This window comes from Pongo pygmaeus, chromosome 3 (genome assembly GCF_028885625.2).
Source record: "Pongo pygmaeus isolate AG05252 chromosome 3, NHGRI_mPonPyg2-v2.0_pri, whole genome shotgun sequence".
Lineage (NCBI taxonomy): Eukaryota > Metazoa > Chordata > Mammalia > Primates > Hominidae > Pongo > Pongo pygmaeus.
Window position 1 is genome coordinate 28,198,903 of NC_072376.2, and position 11,661 is coordinate 28,210,563.

Here is an 11,661-nt window from a genome sequence, read left to right on the forward strand (position 1 = left end):
TTGTCAAAGAGAGAAAGGCAGAAGTGTTGCCTATGCGCTCCAGAAGACTTTGTGAAAGATAGCAGGGGATTTCTGATTTCTTCTTTTCCTGATATTCCAACAGGCATGTGTTAGACCTTTTGACATTGTCCTGTAGTTCTTGGATGTTCTGTGCTTTGTTTTTTTATTTTATTTTTTTATTTTTATTCTCTTTTCTGTTTGCCTCTTATTTTGGGAAGTTTGTATTGATTTCTCTCAAAGCTCATTAATTATTTGTTTATCCATGTCTTATCTACTGATGAACCTGTCAAAGACATTCTTCATTTCTGTTGCAGTATTTTTTATTTCTAGAATTTCCTTTTGAACTCTTCTGAATGTTCCCTTCTTCCTACTTCTATTGTCTATCTCTTCTTAAACATTGTGTATATTAAAATGGTAATTTTAAATTTCCTGTTTGATAATTCTGAAATCAGTGTAATAACTCTGCCTGGTTCTAATGCTTGCTTGGTCTCTTTAGATTATGTTTTACTTGCATTTTAGCATGCTTTATAATTTTTTGGTGAAATCCATATATGTTACATCAGGTAATTGGAACTGAAGTAAATAGGCTTTTACTATGAGCTTTTATGAGCTTTTAAATTAGGCTAGGAGATGAACTGTGTTGAACATTTGTTAAAGTTGTAAGTTCCAGAGGCTTCACATTCCTTTATTTTCTTCATTTATCTTCTCACCTATTGTGTTTGTGCTTCCCTAAGAATTCCATTCAAAATAAGAGTCTATACTTTGTAACTTTCTATTGTAATCCAGGATTATTATAGTAAAGCATGGTTGATAAGGTGGTAATCTGTGAGGAAAGCAAAATATTCTATAGTTGTAGAATATGGTAATTCTGTGAGGAAAGCAAAATATTCTATCATTCTTTCAGCTGGCCTGTGTCACAAAGCTGTACACTTCACTGGTGTTTCTTAGCTTTCATCCTTCCCCTACTAAATTGAAACAAGAAGGCTAAAGGGGGCTGAAGTTGAAAAAAATACTCTTTTTCCACATGGGATAAGGCTCTGGTAAAGTTTCTTCCAGTGGAGATAGGTGTTGTTGTTTGTTGTTGTTGTTTGTTGTTTTGTTTTTAAGGAGAACGCTCTAGGTGTATTTTATAATGATCATACCTCCCCAACCTTGCCAGGTCATTCAGAGGATCTTTCATGGCTTTCTACTATTAAATATCTGGTGAGTTTCTGGAAGTAGAACCACAAAAGTGTGAAGGACGTTTTTAGAATGCAGCCCTAGGAATTTCTCAAACTCAAGCTAGTCTACATTTTGTTTTGGGCAGTTTATTAAAATTACTATTTAAGTTTGCCTACCAGTTTAGGGTTCCTCAGCTTCTGCTCCAGGTAAGCAGATCTCAGCTATGACTATCTGGATTTCCCTTTCTCTCCAGATTTTAGGCTTGCTGATTACCCTGTGACCTCAGTTATCTGAGGGGTCCAAGAAAAGTTATTGACTTTCAGTTTCTTTAGCTTTTTCTTATTGTAAAGACAGGAGTGATTACTTATAAGGATTTTACATGTTGAACCTGAACCTTGAAGTTGAGCCTATGCTTTACAAAATATAACGTATTTTATTTTGTATTTGAAGCCACTATATGTGTGCACCAACATCAAAAGATGATTATGATTTCAAATGCTTCAGAATTTAGGAATTTTGAGGAGAGTGACATTGTTTCAATCTTCTGTTCCCAGGGCATTTTCAAGTGTTTGTCCTAAAACATGAAAATCGCCTTTGGAGCTATTAAAAATAAATTATTGAGCCCTTTCCCCATAACAATGAGGCAAAATTTCTTTGAATGGAGGCCAGAAATACATATATTAACAAGCTCACCAACTAATACCTACATATAGGCAAGCTAAGAAATAATGCATATTTTATCTACCATATTGTCTTTCACATGTGTACTGAATAGACATTTATCAAATAATATTTATGTTTAATGTAACAGAATAATTTTAATTTGTGACTACAGAGAAAATACTTTGTTTAGTTACTATTTTATGTCAGCAGTACTTTTTGCTTTCAGAATTGGTGAATACATAAGTAATAATATTGTGAAAGAAATGATGGTTTGTGTTTATTTTTGTAGTGGATATCAATTATTTGTGTCCTCACTTTCCATTCAAATATGATTATCCTCTTCTCTGTATGGTTGCAGTAACTAGAAGACCATGTCCCTTGGCATCAGTATTGATCTTCAATAATTTGTCCTTGATATTGAGAGAAGAAGATCAAACCATTTGAAGAGGATTGCTGTACTTCAACATGTAAAGTGAAAATGCAGACCCAATTGACTATATTTCATTCATTTGGGTGGAAGAAGCAGAAGAAGTTTATTAACAAAGAAGGAGAATAGAAAAAGAAATATAGGATGAAAAGAAAAGCAAAAAGAAAGAAAACTAAAGAAAAAGCAAAAGAAAGAATACTAAATCTGAAATATATTTTAGTCCCCAAATCAAGTTGGTGCATAAGGCTCAAATGTTTTCCTGATTTTGAATTTGCTTTTAATATCCTTGTGTTTTAATGATGCACTGTCTTTTTCTGCAGAAACTATCTCCTACTATATTGTTCATCACTGGAAGAAGAAAAATAGACTATTATAGCATAAAATGGAGAACAAGAAGAAAGTTACAGCAGTGCATGTGTGCGCATGTATGTGTGTGTGTGCATGTGTGTGTGTGTAAATCAAAGTAAATAGTAAAGTACGCATTTGTATGGAGTTCGGGGGTATGTTTCTTCAGTCTCATTAAAAAACAAACCAAATGAAACTCTATGTAACTGCCACTTTCCCCTGCTAACACAAACAGCCACACACACACATACACATGCAAACACATAGAAAGATTTTTCCCTTCCATTTATATTTTCTCCATAGAATTGCAAGTATTTATTGGATTTTTGACAAACACATAGAAAGATTTTTCCCTTCCATTTGTATTTTCTCCATAGAATTGTATTTATTGGATTTTTGACAATCAGTTGCCATAGGTGTATATTATTAGTAGTATTTCTCATTATGTATCTCTTTGTGGTAGCAGTTGTTGTAGTAAGTTTGCTAACATGATGGAGAACTCAGAATAGCAGATTTTCAAATACTCTACCTTGCTATTAAAATTTGATATTTACATTTTTGTTATTATCAGGATGATTTTGGATAAAACCACAGCAGGCTTTTTTCCTAAGGCTATCCATCTATGTAAGAGAATAACATTAAAATTTCTACTGTTCTAGTTTTATCATTTTATACTGTGACTATTTGAAAAACATTCCTGAAGAAGCTTATAGGCTGTTGATATAGTTTGAATATTTGTACCCTCCAAAATCTCATGTAGAACTGCAATCTCCAGTCCTGGAAGTGGGGCCTGGTTAGGAGGTGTTTGGGTCATGAGGCGGATCTCCCATGGCCCTTCACCTTCGGCCATTATCGTAAGCTTCCCGATATTTCCCTAGAAGCTGAGCAGCTGTCCGCACCATGCTTCCTGTAAAGCCTGCAGAATCATCAGCCAATTAAACCTCTTTTCTGTATAAATTGCCCAGCCCCAGGTGTTTTTTATAGCAATGAAAGAACAGTCTGATACAACTGTCTTAACCTGCCTCCAAAAGGGATTTAGGCTTGAATGCACTAAGGCAGTGATTTTCAAATTTCAGACTGGATCAGAATCATGTGGAGATTTTATTAAAACACAGATTGTCTGGTCTCGCCCCATGAATATAACATCTGATTTTGTAGATCTAAGGTGGGGACCAAACATTTAAATTTCTGACAATTTTTTACATAATGCTGAGGCCATTTGAGAACAATTGCCCTTAGCCAGCCCTTGTATATAATCAGTTGACTTCTTTTAATGTAGAATTGTACTTTTGAGAATAATCCTATAAATAATTTCAATAGGGCTTATTCTCTCACGAACTCCAGTCGAGAAAGACCAGAAAATGCCACAGTATTTAATTTACATACCTCTTCCCTCTTCCTATAAGCTATGCAAAAACAATATAGGAACCTATCATAATAAGGAACTTTTAGCATCTATAAAATTCCTTTGAAAAGCTCACGTACTGCAAATATCTACATAAAATGTCATATTATTCAGATAGACCTCTTGGAAATGACTAGTGTAGCCCAATGAGTCTGAAGGAAAATGTCTGGTAAATATGTTGTTGAGTACATTATTGAAAAGATGTGTAGACTGACGGGAATGCTGATTTTCAAAATGTGTGACTATGCCTCTCTTCTCTAACCTGTTTCATGTCTATACAAAATCACTTATGGAAGGTTAGCCTTGATAACTAAACCTGAAATGCCTTCAGCTTTGGGGCTGTTTACTTCTTAAGGCAGTAAAGATGGAACAGGGACAGTGAGTGAGTGTAGTTTTGAAAGCAGCAAAATATTTCTCTATATGTGTTTAATAAAGAATGAGTACATCTCAAGTTCTCTCCAACATCTTAAGATTTATGAGATAGAACTTGCACACTGTATATTATTCTTTCTCTTTTTCTAGGGTCTCCTTTCTCCTGTTGTTTTAGTGTATTTTTGCTTACTTGAGATAATTAAATATGAATTTGGAATTTTTCTTCCTTCCATTTTTCTTTCTCCTTCCGATTAGCTTGATTATTTATTTTTTGCCTTTGTCGATTATTTTCATGACGGGTTACCTTTATTTATTTGAGATTTCCATTTCCTTCTTTGAGTTTACTTTTCTCTGTGTTTCTGCCTTTATTTCATGTTCAGAATTCTTTGTCAGCTTTTTGGGTTTTTTTCTACCTTTTATTTTCCCTTTGCTGATTCTGTGGTGCTCTTAGTTTGCTGCCAGAGTCAAAATGAATGTAGAACCAGCATCTCATGTGAATTTACTCTGTTCTGCACGGCATTTTTCTCTTATGTTTTTGTTTGTTAAAAATTATCATGGTTTATAAATGCTTCTAGGCTTTTCAAAAGGTTTTGTATTACTAAACATGAAAAAAAGATATAGCAGTTTCAAAGGGACACATTCCCTTTTAGAAGTCACAGAGGATGCTAAAGTAAAGCAATAGAATGGCGATTGGACATAATTTCCAACATTATGAGGTAATACAGCAGCTCTTATAATGTCACAGAAGTTAATGAGGCAATTTCCTGTAGAGAGACAGGACAGCACAGAGCAAACCTCCCGGCACCTTCTACACAGAAAACAAAAACCACTTTGCTCACTGGAGATTACAGTTTCAAAATAACCCAGAAAATAGTGTCTACTTGTGAAAAATGGAATTACTGACCTGCATTTACCTAGGGCCTCAGACACCTAGTAGTAAGATATGCATTTGTTTAGCAGGACATATTCCTTTCTAAGTCCCTTCTGGCCCCAGACTTGAAAGATCCCAAACAGTCATTGACCATCTTAAGATCTTGTTAGCTTGTCTCCTAGTTTTCTTAGCAGCAAGCCCCAGAAATCACCACTGGTTCATTAACAAGAGTTTACCAAAAAATATAGTGGTTTACACAGGAAATTGGTGAACTAGGGTTAAAAAATAAAACAAAACGAACAAAAAAAAACTGTATCAAAATCCAAAGGAAGCTACTGCTAGAGTGATAGCCAAACCTTTACCAAAGGAAGGGACTGTTGTCACACAGAACGAAGTGTTTTGCTGCAACACAAATTCTTCACTATCCTACTTGTACTTAAGATTGGAAGTTCCAGGCAGGACATGTTAATTGACAGAGCTTAGATTATATACTCGTGGCACTGATGTTAGAATGGTGGCGGAAGAATTCAGCTTCTCATCTGAGAGTTGTATATATCAGAGTCTCATGGAGGAAAATTCTCAAAATAGAAGGAAACCAGGATTTCCTTCTAAATAGATGGAAACCAAGATTATGACAAATATCTCTTATATATGTGTTTTTGTATGCGTTCCTGAACATTAAAGTATTATTTTATGTTTTTGAATATCATAGACTGGAAAAGTGTGTTTTTTGGAAAATATTCTTCTTTTATTCAGCATTCTGTTTGTGAGACATATATTGGCATTTGTAGCCAAATAGGTTTATTTCCAAAGTGATACTCTATTCCATTTTATTAAAATATGACTGTGTATACATACTTACTCCACTTTATGAATATATTACTATATATTTATTCTCTGTAGGATTTTTCCAGTTTTTATTATTACAGATCATTTTATGCATATTCTTTTTTATTCACCCTGATTTCTTCCAGGTTATTTACCTACTGGTGGAATTTATGGGTTGTAGAGAACTGTATATATATTTATAAGTAAGGAACAACTATTTTTCAAAATGTTTGTACCAATTTGTACTTCCACCACCCGTGTGTAAGAATTCTCATTACACCTGGATTGGTAAATTATTATCATAATGTTGCTCAACAAACCATCCCAAACTCAGTGGATTAGCACAGCAATTGTTTATTCCCATCAATCTGTGGATTGTCTCTGCTTCACACTGCAGGTATGTAAGTCTGAGTCCACTAGGTGTGTCCCTCATTCCACTTAGAACAGGAGAGTAGCAGAGTGTTCTCATGCTGTTGTAAGGACATACCTAAGACTCGGTAATTTATAAAGGAAAGAGGTTGAATTGACTCACAGTTCTGCATTGCTGGGAAGGCCTCAGGGAACTTACAGTCATGGCAGAAAGGGAAGCAAACACGTCCTTCTTCACGTGGTGGCAGGAAAGAGATGAATGAGAACCAAGCAAAGAGAGAAGCCATTTTTAAAAGCATCAGATCTCGTGAGAACTCACTCAGTATCATGAGAACAGCAGCATGGGGAGTAACCGCCCCATGATTCAATTACCTTCCACCAGGTCCCTCTCAAGACACATGGGGATTATGGGAACCATAATTCAAGATGACATTTGGCTGGGGACACAGCCAAACCGTATCACAGAGGCACGTTCTTCCTGTGGTAATGGTAGAGATAGCAGAGAGCAAGACAAATGGCACACATACTTTGGAAGCTTCTGCTAACATTGTATCTTCTAACATCCTACTGGCCAAGGCAAACCACATGGATAATCCGAAAGTCAGAAGTAAGCAAAGGTACTTTACTTTTAGTGGAAGATATTACCTGGCTATGTAACAAAAGGTATGGAAATAGGGAGGGGCAAGTAATCAGGGCCAGTATTTTGTCATAGCTCTCTATTCTCATCAACATTTGCTGTTTTCACATTTCTTACATGATGTGTAACGGTGTTTTATTGTGCCTGCAATATGTACCATATTTACCTGATTGCCAATGAGGCTGGGCATATTTTTATGTCTTCATTCACCATTTGCAGTTTCCCCTTTTGTGAAGTGCCCAGGTAAGTTTTCAGCCACTTTTTTTTTTTTTTTTTTTTCCCTAAAGGATTACTTGTCTATTTCTCTTGCTTGGAAGTCATTTTGTATATTTTGATATGTGTCTTGTTTCCCACGTATATTTTTACCAAGTAGCATATCTTTTTATATTCTTTATAATACTTATTAAAGGAGTTCTAATATTTAAAGTAATCAAATATATTTGTTAATATATGGTTAATAGTTTTTGGTCTTACTTAAGAAGTTCTTTTTCACAGTGAGGTTATGGGCTGGGCATGATGGTTTACACCTATACTCCCAACACTTCAAGAGGTCAAGGCAGGAGGATCACTTGAGCCCAAGAGTTTGAGACCAGCCTGTGCAACAGAGCAAGACCCTGTAGAGGATCTTGTAGAGACAAAAAATTTAAAAAGCTAGCCAGGCGTGCTGGCACATGCCGATAGTCCCAGCTACTCAGGAGGCTGAAATGGGAGGATTGCTTGAGCCCAAGAGATCGAGACTATGGTGAGCCTTGATCATGCCACTGCACTCCGACCTGGGCAACAGAGCCTCAAAAAAAAAAATTATAAAAATAAAAAAAAGAAAGAAAGACAAAGAAAAAATTAGTCACAAGGTAAGGTTATGGAAATATTCTCCTATGAAATATTAACTTCTAAAAATTTTATAGCTCTGTCTCAGAAATTTCAGCACTCAATGTATGAAGCATCTTGGTTATTATGGTCCTGGAAGATCAATTCTTTCCACTTTATCTTTTTAAAGTGTGTTTTATTTATTCTTGTCCCCTTGTACTCCAAATAAGCGTAAAATCAGCATACTAATTTTCATGAAATAATAGTTTAACTTTATATTGCATTGAAATTACATATGCATTAGGACAGAATTTTTAGAATTTTTTCCAATAATGAGTTTAACATTTCTTTAATGCATACAAAAATTATTTTGGTTTTTAATTTCTCTAAAATGTTTTATAATTTTCTTAATAAAAGTTTTATATTTTTAGTATAAGCTTAATCATCACTACTTGACATTTTTGCAATGTTTATAATAGCATCATAAAAATTTTATTTTCTAAACTTTTAATTGGTAGAAGGTAGTATTCATTTGTAAGTTTCTTTGTTTTTTTCAGCAATGTATTCAGGAATTTTAATAAATTTATCTGTTAATTGCTCTGAAACTTCTATGTACAAAGCCATGTCATTTGTGAACATTGTTGTATTTCTTTTTTTAAATTTTTATAACTTTTTTCTTAATTACTTGCCTTATCACATAGCCTAGGTTCTAAAGTAACATGTTGAAATGAAATGATAATAGCAGACATTTTGGTTTTAAATTGAATATAAAAGGGAAGCTTTCTTTGCATATTTTATAATTAAGCTATGTTTGCTATAAATTTTAAAGATATTGTCTATCATTTTGAAAGGTCACTCAGATTTCTGTCTTTTTAAAAAACATGAATAGCTGTTTAATTTAATAAATGATTTTTTTGCATTTATTCAAAGAACCCATTCTTTTTTTTATTCATTGGTGTTTCATGTGGTTAAACTTTCATTAATTTTGTAATGATTAATTAACTTTGCATACCACAGATAATATAAAGTTAATTATGATGTATTAACCTTATATATATTGCTGAATTTGGTTTATTAGTACACTATTTTGGCTTTTTTGCATCATTATTTATGATTAAAATAGGAATAAAATTTTTATTTCTCAGTTGTCTTTTTCAAGTTTTGATATCAACTTATACTATCTTAAAATGAGTTGAAAAATGTCCCTTCAGGTTTTCTTTTTAAAATTTTTTTCTTCAAAGTTTGGGTAAACTTTGTGGTGAAGATCTCTCAGCCAGATGTAATTTCAGGAAAAGATGTGTATGTTCTAATTTAATTTTGGATAAATGTATAAATTTTAGGTTTTCTGTTTATTGAGTCAGCTTTTATAATTTGTATATTTCATTTAAATATTCAAAGTTTTTATCTTTTTACAATTTTTTATTTTTTAAACATTTTTAATGTTTGAGATTTCTGAGTTTTTTTTCTTTTTCATTTTTTTACTACATTCTGTGCATCTTTTTTTTCCATTGTTTGTTTTGCGTTCTTTATTTGTTTTCTTCTACTATCTTTTTGCTAATAGTCTTCTTCACCTTCTTGAATGAATGTTTAGTACATTGCTTTTATAGTTTTCTAATATAAGCTTAAGGACTCTATTTTCCTTCACTTCTATCTTATTTCTAGCCCTTAGCATTCAAATGTGTGCTAAATCAATTAATCATCATGTGTTATCATCATTTATTATCACTTGCTAAGTATTATTGTGATTTTTGTCCTCAAACTAATGTATTAGAAGTGTTAATATTCATTGTCAGAAATGTAGATTTTATTATTAGCTTTTTGTTATTGATTTCTGCTGTGCTATGGTTACAGAACATGCTCTATCTTTGATTTTTTTTGAGACTTACTATACATTCCAGTATATGTAATGTTATAGTATTATTTATTATTTTAAACTATCACACATTTGAGTTTAAAAAAACACCTGCTCACCAGATGACTCCTAAGGACAATAGGTACAAACAAGGACTTTCCTGAGCAACCGGGCTTTATAGTTACCCAAACTATGTAATACATCTTTATAACTTCCACAGGTACTTGAAAATTATGTCTATTCTAAAGTTGTCGAGTAAAGTGTTTTATATATGAAATATAAATTGTATAATAAAAAAGAAGAGAGTAACTATGTAAAAAAATGCATATCTATACCCTGTTTAAATTTTTCTATGTATAATTTGTCAATTATAGATAATACAGTAATTTGAAGAAAGAAAAAAGAGAATAGATCCACTATCATATATAAAATAACCCATAAACACACGTACTCACAAACACACCTTTTATCCTTAAATTTCACGGCTAGAATTTTCAGTAAAATTTTTAGAAAATAATTTTGTTTGCTTTCTGACTAAAGTTAATAACTTTTTTATTATAAGCATAACAAAACAATATCTCCTAAAACCATAAATTTAATGACTAGAGAGTTTCACGTTACATCTCTAGCTAATAGAGATCATATTGCTAATTTACTTTCAACGTTTTCCATCCTCCAATCCCCAGGAAGCTGAGCTCTGTGGACCAATTCAGTCAAACCCTTTTGTCCTCTGGCATTTGGTTGGCTTCAGCTAATAGGAGACAATTATGGGAGAGTATAGGTGGGAAGACAGCAAGAGCCGGCTATTTATTGCCCTAACTTGCTTTGCTGGACCTCAAAAAGTTACCTATTAACTCTCTTATACAGCTGTAAGTCTTTATCTATCTTCCCCTCAACTTTCCTTCATGCCTAGGAGTAGAAATGGCTTCCACTCTCACTGAGTCCTCAACGCATTCTATTATCTTACCCACACTGACAACTAGAGTATGTTGTTATAGTTGTTTTTTAAATGAAAGCTAAATCAATTAACAATTATTCATAAATATTAATTTATATAACACTTAATACAGAGTGAGATCCAATGTACATTGAAGCCAGATGGGTACCAACTAATTACATACCTAGTGAGATTTTAGTGAACATTGTCCTGTACACTATTTAAATTAATGCAGCCTTTATAATTAAATCTACAATTTTGTTTCTAAAGAAGACACAGAGGGGAACTTTCCAACATTTGTATGTATTCCGTGTAAATAACTTGTATATATGTCAGAGAACATATATAATCTAGTAAAAGCTATTATTAGGAACAATAATTTATTATTTCTATGTAATAATGTCCAATATTTATGAGTTAGAGTAACAAACTTCAATAGACTCTTTTAAGACTAGTCATCAAATTTTACCTGCAAAGAATATTTAAAGTATTAAATTCCCAATAAGGCATGGTGTGGTGGCTCACACCTGCAATCCTAGCAGATTGGGAGGCCGAGAAGGGCAGATGGCTTGAGTCCAGAAGTTCAAGACCAGCCCGGGCAATGTGGCAAAACCCTGTCTCTACCAAAAAAATACAAAAATTAACTAGGCATGGTGGCATGCCTGTGATCCCAGCTATTCAGGAGGCTGAGGAGGAAGGACTGCTTGTGCCTTGGAGTTGGAGACTGCAGTGAGCTGAGATTGCACCACTGCACTCCAGCCTGGGCGAGAGAGTGAGACCCTGTTTCAAATAAAATAAAATAAAATAAAAATCCCAATAAATACCATCAGTTGCTTTCAAATGTATCATTTTACCATGTTTATTTCTCTGTTTACTTCACAAAAATAGTATTTGCCATGACTTTTAAATAATAATACTAATGCCTTAAAATAAAATTATTGTGGAAATTTCATATTATTTTCCTATATACTGTAAATCCTTAATACT